We start from the raw sequence: 12,795 nt of genomic DNA, 5'->3' as shown, positions 1-12,795 counted from the left end.
GGAGCAAGTTTACCGGGGTTTGCTCACACAAAAGAGGTATTTATTTTCTTTCAAACTCCTTCTGAAGTGCACATGCAATTCCAATGAATGTTGACCACAACTTTCATCACCTGTGATGTACCAAAGTTTGTTCACAACATCAATAAAAACGGGGTCTAACGGTGTCAGTGTTTAGGGTCGAAGGGGTCAAAGTGTCGTCAGTGCTCCACAGAAGCAATTTCGTTAATCTGGTAATTTTTGTGATGTGATGCATTGTTTTTTGCACAGAAGTCAAATGCAGATACAGGGTTAATTCTTTACTATGGACTTGTTATCTTGCCAAACGCAGAGCATTTTGCAACATCTGTTTTTTCGTCAGTTTGTTTGTGTATTTATATTTTTGTTACAATTGATTTTCAAGATTCAACTAGCTCTGTAGATCACAGTTTTCGTGCAATCGCTCTCAAAGTTGATATGTATACTCGTGAGCGCAATAGCTTTCGACACACAAAATGTTGAAGGTCAAGGTCAAAGGTCAAGTTCACCAGAAGGTCAAACATCAAAATCAACGAAACCCTTAACTTTTGAGTAATTTTTATCGGATCATCTTCAAACTTGCTGGATATATAGTATGTCGATAGGCGCTCAGCTGCTTAGTTTTTGGTGGCGATCGACATTGACCTTCATGGTTAGCGCCTCAGGTCGAAGTTGACGATCATGAAGGTCATTTTTAAATCTTTGACTAACAATATCGAGTAGTACTTCAAATTTAAGCCCAAGAAGAGTGCTTTTCAGATATAGCTATAATTTGAAGACAGAATCTTTTGCTGACGTCATTGACGATATAAATATTTTTGTTTTTGGCAAGAAAACCTTCAGCCTATGGCTGAGGTTCGGGCAAGTTACAACTTTTTTGTTGTTGAAGGCTACAGGCATGGACTAAATAGTCCTCATCAAGGCCAAGCCTTAAATAAAAGAACTGCATAGAGAAATATGAAAAGAGACAATAAAGTGGAGGGAAAATGAGTGAGTAAGAAAAATGTATGATGAAAAGTATATGATGTCTGTTTGCAGAAAAGAGAGATTAAAGCTTGCCCGGTAGCAAAAGTTTGAGTGAGACAGAAAATGAGACCAGAAATCCTGACATGGAGAGTGTACGATGGTTCCGGGCAAAGTACTACTTGGTGTAGTACTTACTATTTGTAGGCAATCAATCACAGTGTTTTGAAGTCAGTGATATCAGAGTACCTCAGCAGTAGTTTGTAGATTTGACACACATTGTGAAAATCCCTCACAAGATCACAAAAACTATTTTGCAGCTGAAGGGTTAATGCTGACAATTTTCTATTTTATTGTTACACTCACGTTAATCATCCATTTTAACTCAAATAATGATGGGCTGAGCAAAACAGAACAACAGCCTTTAATACACGACACAGTGAATGATGGATAAAAGGCATTATATAAAAAAATGAAGCTGAAAGAAAGGACACACCAGAACACCCTGTGTGAAGAAGCTCTGAATCTCTGTGGAGAGAAAGCACACAGAGGGTACAAAGACGGCACACCTGAGGAGCAAGGGGTCTACGTGGATGTCCATAAGGTCAATGGATCAAAGTGGTCTAAGAGGATGTAAAAGGTTTAATGGGACTAAAGGTCTAAAGAGTGCGTTTCAACAGTAGTTACAGATCTAAAGTGTCGATAATTTATCGGGTCTTTCGGAGTCTGAAGAGTCCTGACAGGGTCTAATGGGACTAAATGCCTGATGGGTCGAAGGGGGTATAAATGGTCTTAAAATGTCTAAAAGGTCAAATTTCTTAACCCCAATTTTTGCTTCTCATTTACTTAGTCATGAACAACACAGTAATTATGAGGAACATTTCCACAGTCAATAAATCCATATCAAGGATTATTTCTCTTTTAAGTTGAATTGAGATAATAGTAAGTAATGAAAACAGAAAGGTTTAATGATTGGTGAAGAAAGAAACTAATTTATTGTTTTGCATAACAGAAATGATCATATTCATTGATTTCGGACAACATCAGATTTCGACAAGTGAAAGAGTGAGAAAACAAACAAAAATAATTGAACTTATTACTTTTCTGTGAACAAATATTTTTCTTCCAATACAAAATGGGTTGATTTCGAAGATGTTTTAAAAAACAACAAATATGACAAAAGGTCCCAAAATCTATTTTTCACTTGTAATCAAGACCATGTAGCATTTTGGTAACATGATACATCCCAACAGTCCAAACGACGTAACAATAATAGCAAATATTTTTGTTACGACATTGAATGTTCCTTCTGTGCTGTTGTAAGCTGGAATAAAGGCCAGGCACACGAGGAGGCAAACAGTCATGCTGAAAGTAATGAACTTTGGTTCCTTATGAACAAAATCCAATTTCTGTGCCTTGAAAGCAAGAGCGTAGCAGGTAATGGCAAAAAAAACGAGATATGCAAGTGAACCGACTGGCCACGCCATTGATGTCCCTCCACACTCCAACGTTACCATATTGGGACGGATCTCTGTGTTACGTACGAGCCTTGGTTTCCCAACAAAAGCCCACAGAAGGCAAAATGTGATTTGTGGTATCAGGCAAAGTATCACAATGAACTGTTCATTGAGTAACTTAAACTTGGACAATGTGCCAACTGTGGAGGCAGGAAGATAAATAATATTAAATATGTCAACATCTGCAGATATCACAGAATTGTGAAAACAATAAGAAGCGTCAACACAGAGATACTTTTCATGAAAGCAATAATTGTGAGATGCAAGGATTGACGACGGGGTATTCTTTCCTGAAACCAAGCTCGGTACATCAATACCGATAAATGTCAACGTGTGTGTGTGTGGTGTGTGTGTGTGTGTGTGTGTGTGTGTGTGTGTGTGTGTGTGTGTGTGTGTGTGTGTGTGTGTGTGTATGTCCTGCATAACTACAAAACCATGAAACCTAGATGCCTGAATCTTTGCATGCAAACAAAGATAACACCAAGGAATTTCTTAACTGAAATTGGGGGTTTTGGTAAACTAAAACACGTATTTTGAAGATAACGAACAGCCATATTTATTTATATCCTTTATCAGGCACATCCTCGGTCAAGGCTCTCTCTGGGGTCTGAAGGCGTAACCTGGGTAACCTCGCTGGGGTCTAAAGCCACCGCCATATTTTTTGGCCTGGTCAAGAATGCCTTGACATGCAACAGGCCACAACGATTTCTTAATGATGATATAGACATAAACTGAGACATTTTGAAGGACGATATCATAAAAAGAACACCACAAAGCTTTTCATTGTGCTCTCTTCAGGTGAAATTCACACAAATCGAGTGAGTAATGAAGAAAAACATTGCAATGGACACCCATCAATAAAGTCAATTCTGATTTGAAGTTCTCCACTGATGTGTCATCACCTCCTACTGGTCGAGGTGGGAGGAGCCTGTGCAGTGTTCAGCTCTCCAATTGGAGGTTGCAGAGTCTGAGACGGAGCCACAAAGCACGTTGTAGGATCTTCTTCATCACAAACTGTGATCATGAGACGAGTTCGTGTTCCTCTTCTTCTTTGACAAATAAGCGAAGCGAGTGGACAAACTCTTTTTGGCAACATAACATCGGGTCCACGGAATAGATAAATGTCGCTTCTGGTATTCGGAGATGCGTTATACATCGTCCTCTACTCAATACCTTGAATGCATCCACATTATAATGTTCAGCACAGTTTGCATTCTCTATCAAATGCTGTCCAATAGCAGATGCACGCGATGTTGGGATTGATGCTGGGACCTTCCTCCAAGCACGTACCGGCTGTATTCTTGTACCAATTGTGTTTCCCTGATGGACAAAGGGACATGTTGTTTGATTCTGTCAGTCAGAATTGGGTAGTTCTGCCCACATACTGAGCATCACATCGGGACTTGAACTCATCAATAATATTGCCTAGTTTTAAGGCAGGCAGAACATGCTTCTTAACTGCAGGAATCAGATGTCGAGATGTGAAAATCACTCTTGGATGAACAGCCAGGTACGTGTTCGAAGAACATCATTTGATTTGTTCCTCATATCTTTGCGACATTTTCCCTTTCCAAGGAATCTTGATGGAGATGGGCACTTTTCAGGACACATCTTTTGGTCATCTATAGCAGTGAGGAATTTGTGCATAAACCTCCTGATGATATACTCAGGATATCGATTCTCACTGAGGTTGCCGGAAATGTTGTCCTTATCTGTATGAAGCTTAGAGTTGGACCATATCCTCTTCGCTTGACCCAACAATTCATTGATCAAACCAATCTTGTATCTCGTTGAACTAAAAGAGTCCCATCGAGTATACTGGCCGGTGAAAGTGGACTTTCTATCGATGGACGGAGTAAATGTCGATGCAGATCTCTCCATGAGGACGTACAGGAAGGGTAAGCAATTAGAGCATTCCAAATTAGTCGTGAACTTGAGGGCAGATGAAGAGAAATCAATTCATTCAAGAAGGGGTCAAAGACTTCACGAGATTCAAACAGGCAAAATATGTCATTCCACATATGTGTAGTATACAATGGGGGGGAGTGGTGGGGGGGGGTTGAGTTACCCTTCCTGGAGATCCTCATCGAGAGATCTGCATTTCATTTACTACATCCAAAAAGCCCACTTTCACCGGCCAGTATACTCGATGGGACTCTTTTAGTTCAAGGAGATACAAGATTCGTTTCATCAATGTATTCGTGAGTCAAGCGAAAAGGATATGGTCCAACTCCAAGCTTCATACAGAGATGGACAATATTTCCAGCATCCTCAGTGAGAATGGATATCCTGACTATATCATCAGGAAGTTTATGCACAAATTCCTCACTGAAATAGATGACCGGAAGATGGGTCCTGAAAAGTGCCCGATCTACATCAAGATTCCTTGGAAAGTGAAAATGTCGCAAAGATATGAGGAACAAATCAGATGTGTCTCAAACTCCTATCTGGCTGCTCGTCCAAGAGTGTTTTTCACCTCTCGACGTCTGATTCCTGCAGTTCAGAAGGATGTTCTGCCTGCCTCAAAACTTAGCAATATTATGTGTGAGTGAAGTGCTGATGTGATGCGCGGTATGTACGCAGAACTACCCATCCTCTGACTGACAGAATCAAACAGCATGTCCCTTTGTCCATCAGGACCAACACAATTGGTACACGAATACAGCCGGTACGTGCTTGGAGGAAGGTCTCAGCATCAATCCCAACATCGTGTGCATCTGCTATTGGACAGCATTTGATTGAGAATGCAAACTGTGCTGAATATTATAATGTGGATGCATTCAAGATATTGAGTAGAGAATGAGTATAACACATCTAAGAAAACTAGAAGTGACATTTTTCTATTCCATGGACCCGACGTTATGTCGGCAAAAAGAGTTTGTCCACACACTTTGCTTATTTGTGCAAAGATGAAGAGCAACACGAACTCGTCTCATGATCACAGATTGTGATTAAGAAGATTACACAACAGCGGAAGTGGCTCCACCTCAGACCCTGCAATCTCCAATTGGAGAGCTGAACACTGAACAGGCTCCTCCCAACTAGACCGTTGGGAGATGTTGACAAATCAGTGGAGAACTTCCAATTAGAATTGATTTTGTTGATCACGATCTATTAGACTGTTCTTCTTCATTACTTACTCACTTTGTGCAAATTTCACCTGAAAGGAGCACAACGGAAAGCTTTGTGGTTTTCTTTTTATGATAAGATCATTCAAAATATCTCCGTTTATGTGTATGTTAAAGTTCTGTCATACCAAACATCTTCTTCCCAGCAGGCACACGACGTCAGTATGAAATATTCACCACGTCGGGAATCGGCCGCTTGGTTGTACAATCAGATCACGACGCGGTACAGCCGCAGCGCGCCCCGCGATTATCGAAAACTGTTTTTTTCTGCCTCGTGTTTTGCCATGGTGACCGCTTTTCTACCTCGTGCCGTTTGTGGCTGTGTTTGCCTTTCACCGGAGGAGAGATCTGATTGGCTAATTCCTATTTCCGCATCACGAGCCGCCATTTGCAAGCTTTGGTTAAACTTGTGAACTTTCAGCTATTTCTGAGTGTTACACACAATCCGTTTTAATCTGAAGAAGACCCGCTTTTATAGTTAAAATTATCTTCCACTGTGATCATTTTTAGTATATATAATATTATAAATCGATTTTATGTCTTAGCTTTTGTTTCTGGACGTTTTAAAGATCACAGAATCCATGATGTGTTCCTGTTACTGGTGTGATGGAATCTATATCGTTACATTGAATGGAAGCTCTCCCGGGCCCGAGCCCTTCGGGGCCCTCGATGGTGGTTCGAGCGTTGGACTCGGGAACGTGCAACTGACGATCGAATCCTCTAACACCCGATTTCATCGTTCGTTTATCATGTTTAGCTGTCGCTGATCTTGCGCTGATCGTGTGGAGAAATCGACGGTAAATAATCGATTCGTTTTTCCATGGGCCTGGTGACAAAAAACACTGTTCTGTGATAAATGAAGGGGTCTCTGTAAAAATTACTTTGGACAAGTTTAATTGGTTCAGAACCTTTTAAAATATTTTTCTGGCGTGGATAATGCTTCGGCCGTTCGGGTCCGACGAATTACCGCATTGTACCACAATATAACAAATTTAAAGTTCCACTGCCCTTAAAAAAGCCTCAATTATTATTATTATTTTATAATATATTATTTTTTTATGTCCTCTTTTAACGAGTGAGGCCTAACCAAAGGCAAAAGGAAAACAATTGTCAGTTATTGTTCGCAGAAAAATGTGAAGTTTTGTCATTAAAAAAATTAACACTTTGGCCGCCGGCAAACTGCCGCTTGAAACAATGAAGTCTTCATTGCGGTTGTTTGTCACTTGGGTAGTTGTTCAAGTTTTTTGGTACACAATTGTTTTCCTTTGGTAAAATGGTTATCAAAAGACATGGAAATAACTTTATAAAATAAAGAATAATATTAATTGAGGCTTTTTAAGGGCAGTGGAACTTAAAATTTGTTACAAGCTGCTTTGAACACTGGGTGTACTAAATTGTTGTTATTTTCTAAAATAAGGGTGATGTCCAATGCTGTGATGTCCACATACAATTTGTGTGGAAAGAATGGGAAGAGACCTTTCCAGACCTCAATTTTTATAAAGTTGTCAGAGGAAATGAATTCTGCTAAATGACAGTTTATAATGTGCATGATTTGAGCGTAATTCACATTGCGAGTCTTGTTTGATGATCATAAAGCCAAATATATACGAAGTGGAAATTCTTATCATTTTTCAGACAGTACCATGACCAGTCAGTCAACAGCAACAGAGGCAGATGTGGCCACTGCCATTTCACAACATTTGAAATATGCCCCTGATCGGTGTGGAGGTGTGGGCAGGAACAAGCCCTCATCTATCTATAATTCCAGCTGTGTGTGTGTGTGTGTGTGTGTGTGTGTGTGTGTGTGTGTGTGTGTGACCGCTGTTTCTCGACAACCACTGATCCGATCTAATTGAACCTTGACAGCTATATTACTGGGGACCTGAGTGTGTGCCTTTTCAAGGTTTGATATTAATTGGACAAGTGCTTCCCAAGTTATGGCCATTTATTTACCAAACCAACTGCGTAGGCGTGGCTGAAGGGGAAGAGATCCTCAGCCGCGATCCCCATTAAGGGGAAGAGATCCTCAGCTGCGTTCCCCATTACGGGTTACAATGTAGGGACCTCCAGATAGTGATGACTTACTGTATTCTCATAATTTCTAGATTTCTTATGCGCATTTATAGATAAACACAATGCCACAATGCAGTCGTTGTTTATGAGAGCAAAGGAACGGCCTGGGTGGTTGTTTGAAAGTTGTTATTTTTATTATTTTTTGCACATACAGACACGCACGTACGGGCACGCACGTACGGCCACATACTAGTGCAATAATAACGAGTAAAAGCAACACGCTGTGCCAGCCGTCCACGTCCTTGATTATTAAGAATTTGCAGCATAGTTAATTGTAATGTTGTATGTTGGAAACCCAGCCTCAGTTTACATTGTGAAAATATTTACATGGACTTTTATGCATAATGATGTTATTTTATTTTATTGTGAAATTAAGATTGAAAACACCCAACAAATAAATTTTTTGTGCTTTGGAATTATTTAAGTGAGATTCATTCAAAATTGTGCTTTCATACTTAATGATGTTAGATTTATATTTTTTCTTTGTATGAATACAAACACAGATATAGATTTGGTCTCATTGATTTGCCCAATTGTAATTCAGTTATATATAATTTTATGCACTGTTCATATAATGTCAAGTATCATCTGTTTAAGTCTTTTTGCACCTCATTCTATTGATGCCCGCTGTGGGACATAACAAGTAAAAATATTTCTAAATTGTATACATCATGGAGAAATTCTATCAGAAAGGTGTTTGACTTCCCAAGTAGGAAGTAAAAGTTTTTATAATCCTTTTGAATTTATATGATCAGTACCCATATTGTACTATTTTACCAGTCATTGCTGAATTTCTAGCTATTGAATGTCAACTATTATGTCGTATAGCAAAATTTATATGTGGTTCTTCGTCTTCTCATAATTCTTACCTGAGGTTGCTTAATTATGAATCTTGTAACAATGGGTAGTATGCCATCAGCAGCCAAAAATTTTAATTACATTTTATATAAATGCAAGTTATCTGTCAACACCTTTTATGCTCCTAATGCCCATAATGTATGCAAGTTATCTGTCAATACCTTTTATGCTACTAATGCCCATAATGTATGCAAGCATAGAATTATCATCAGTTTTACTAACTCTCTCTCTATTGAGTGCTGCCTATGGCTGCTGGTTGCATCATTGGTTTGGACGTGGCTATGCCACTGATGACATACCAGTACACTGGTACTCATTTTGCCCGTACCAGTACACTGGTATTCATTTTGCCGACCTCAGAAGGATGACAGGCTGAGTCAACCTCCTGGTGTATTTTAATTCAGCGGCCAACAGGGCTTGAACTCAGGACCCTAGGATCCCAAGCCACCACCCTAACCACTAAGCCAACACTAGGCTTAAGTTTTACTAACAGTGCATGATGATGTTGTTGTACTTGAAGGTGCCTTTGTGCAGTCAATTATATTTGAGAGAGAAGCTCCACAGCTCCTCTATGGAGCAGAACTTTCTGAATTTGAATTGTTAACTGTGCTTTGCACAAAGTGAATTTGTCAAAAAGGTATTTACGACTTTTACCCATGTGGTATTTCTTTTGATTCCCCATTTTTAGTATATGTTTCACAATTGCAATGGTATCTACTTTTATTTATTGTATGTTTGTATTTAAGTGTGCTTTTTTGGTACGGATAAAGATATTATTATTGTTAATACTGCTTGTATATTTTTCCACAATCATGCTCTGCATGATACGTGATAATAAATGATTATGAATTACAGTTGTTTTCAAGTTGTGGTCATGATGTGTTACTGTGCAATGTATAATGATGTTGCAATACAACTTCCATGTTTTGATAATGGCACCGGTAGAACAGCGGTGCTCCGCTGGCCCCAGAACTACGGGTCGAGGGCTCCATCAAGCTGGAAGCTGAAGGGTGTCATGCACTGCAATGTTCGTTTCTTTGGCGTGCAAAGAAAAGGGTAAAAACAAAAACTTCATTTTATGAACGTTGTGATAAAGTTGAAAAATAACGTCATGCTTCAATGTTGTGACAACGTTGAAACCTGACGTCATGGGTGTTGCAAATACAACTTCCCACTGACCCAATTCTGACGTCAGGATAGAACCAGCAAAAGACGTTGCAACAACGTTGTGTGGCTGCTGGGTTAATGATAAAGTCTTTTTTTCACTTTCCTCACTCATATTATCGAATGCCTATTCATCATTGCTATGAATAACTACGTACATTGCAATGCTTATAAATGGCCAGACACACCAGCACTCATGCCTTTATTTCATTTCTGCAGATGCAATAACCTCGAGAATCTCTTCATCTCCGCCGAATGGCAATATATGAGCTCCAGAACCGAACTTAGAAGCAGATCCAACTCCTAGAAAAGTGTTCTTTTGTCCTATTCGGACATTGCTTGGGCGTTTCCAAGTGCATCGTTTTGTTGACGGCAATTGATAATCGCTTGCCAATCCAGGCATTCTGTTGGAGTGCTTGCTTGAAGGCATAAGCCAGTTTCCGAGTGACCTGCAGTTGATAGCAGTTCAGTTTGTGTCCCCAATGGGATGTGAAGTTGACAGTTACTCCAAGGTAGATATACTTATACAGCACACACAGACATGGTAGAGATGGGTAGATTTGGATCTGTATGGACTATCTTCGGGCGTGTGGGCATACGCCATGTCTGTTATGGATGCCATGGTGGCAAAGTTTCATCCCGTATCTCATGGAGGTTTTATCAGGTTTTCCTTTATCCTCGTGACTTCCTCTAAAGCATTTGGTTATCGGATTTGCTTTGTAAAGGTTATGTGTTTCTCCTTGTGAGTTTCAAATGAACATATATTTGATAACACCCGATTTCTGAGCCATTTAGTGGATCAACATGCTTTCAAAATTCGTGAGCCAATTTTTTTTCACTCATTACACGCAGCTGTTTATAAACATTAATGTTATATTTGTTGGTGCACATCTCCTTGAAACGTCTATATAAATGCAAAGTTGTTTTTCGGTGAAAGCAACTTCAGGTTTTTGTGTTGTATACAGTACGTAATGAAGTCAGTCATCACACAGACTCCAATCTGCTGATTCCTGAAAAAATGCGATATCGGCCAAGCAGTGTGTTTGTCTGTGTGTGTGTGCGTGTGTTTGTTTGTTTGTGCGTGCATGTGTGTGCGTGTGTGTGTGTGTGTGTGTGTGTGTGTGTGTGTGTGTGTGTGTGTGTGTGTGTGTGTGTATGTGTGTGTGTGTGTGTGTGTTTCATAAAGCATAACATATTCTCCTGCTGTCTGTGTCTCTGTCTGTCTCTGTCTGTCTCTGTCTGTCTCTGTCTGTCTCTGTCTGTCTCTGTCTGTCTCTGTCTCTGTCCATTGCCGGATGATGGTTGTCCCCGGACGCATCCAGGCAGCAGTTTTCCACAGTCAGGAGTTTGGCTCTGGATGTGTCCAAGTAGTATTTGTTTCTGCACAGCTTGGATCCAGACGTGTCATGGGGGTGTTTGTCTCTGGACTGTTTTTATCACCGGACGTCCAGGTAGTGCTTTTCCTTGGATGGTATTTTCATGTGACCAGTAGCAAATAGATTTCAGACATTATTTTGTTTCCATCTTCACCGTTATACGATGCAGAATCTTTTTGATGAGACAGTATGAATAGCAATTTATGCTCCACCACACGTCAGCCTTTCATTCAATGCCATGATCAAAATTATACCTTCTGCTCACAGAAGGTTGAACATCATGAAAAAAATTTGAATTGAAAAATTATTCAACGGAATTTTTCGGTTCACTTGAAACTACTAAATAGTTAATACCACCCAAAGCTTCACTGAAGGGAATAGTAAGAAAGGGAGTAGGATGGAGGGAGAGGGAGGAGGGAGTTGAGAGAGGGAGTGAGAGAGAGGGAGAAGGGAGGATACGTGTGCTAGGAGGGTGGAGAGGGAGGGGGGATGAGAGAGAGGAGAGAGGATGAGGAAAGAGAGAGAGAATGGAGGGGAGAGAGGGGGAAGGGAGAGAGGGGGAGGGAGGAGAGGTGTGAAAGGAGGGTGGAGAGGGAGGGGAAGGAGAGAGGATAGAGGAGGGAGGAGAGAGATGAGGGGAGGGAGGAGAGAGAGATGAGGGGAGGGAGGAGAGAGAGATGAGGTAAGGGGGGGTAGGAGAGAGCAGAGGGAGGGGGAGCGAGGATGGGTAGGAGAGTAAGGAAGAAGAGGGGAGCGAGGAGGGCTGTGGCAGCCAGGAGCGGGGGGTCGGCATGGGTGAGGGAAGAAGGTAGGGATGGAGAGAGAGGAAGGGAGGGAGAACAAGTAATTGGGGTAACAACACCTCATCACACCTCTCTACACACTCCGTGAGGGAAAGGTGAGAGAGAGACAAGGAGAAAAGAGAGAGGAGCGTTGGAGGAGCAAGGAGGGGTGCAAGGAGGAGAGCGAGAAAGGGAGCAAGGAAAGGGATGAGGAAGGGGGCAGTTAGGGAGGGGGTGAGTGAGAGAAATAGAGAGGGGGGAGAGAGAGAAAGAGAAAGAGAGCGAGAAGAGGTGAGTGATGAGGAGGAGGATGGGGAGCTAGGAAATGGATGTATATTAAGGGGGGTGGAGAGGATGGAGGGAGAAAGAGGGGAGGGAGATTGAGCAAAGATAATGTTATGTTATGCTATAATTAAGATCACACACACACACACACACACACACACACACACACACACACACACACACACACACACACACACACACACACACACACACACACACACACACACACACACACACACACACACACGTTTACGTCATCGATGCGTTCCTGGAAAACATGATTTAAATTGAATTTAAAAATGCCATTGACTTATAAAACATATTATCGGAGGAATACGTTCCTGACAGAAAAAAAATATTGAGTGGAAATTTTCGAAGTTGATTTATTCACCCCAATGCATTGATGTACTCACTGTATTATATTTGAACTGCTACAATAACCACATACAAACTACAAACGGCTTCATACTTGAGAGCCTTTATCCTGATGGTCAAGTGCACTCCTCGAGAAAGCTGTCCTCAGGGGAGCTCATCAAACATGATGCCCCAAGACCCAAAATCACTTTAATCAACCACAACATATTTTCCCCGTTCTGAAATAAACCTTTTGTCCATTTCAAAATCCCCGCTCCAC

Source organism: Eptatretus burgeri, chromosome 1 (genome assembly GCF_056783735.1).
Source record: "Eptatretus burgeri isolate ZD-2024b chromosome 1, Ebu_testis_v1, whole genome shotgun sequence".
NCBI classification, from domain to species: domain Eukaryota; kingdom Metazoa; phylum Chordata; class Myxini; order Myxiniformes; family Myxinidae; genus Eptatretus; species Eptatretus burgeri.
This window is presented reverse-complemented; position numbering follows the sequence as displayed.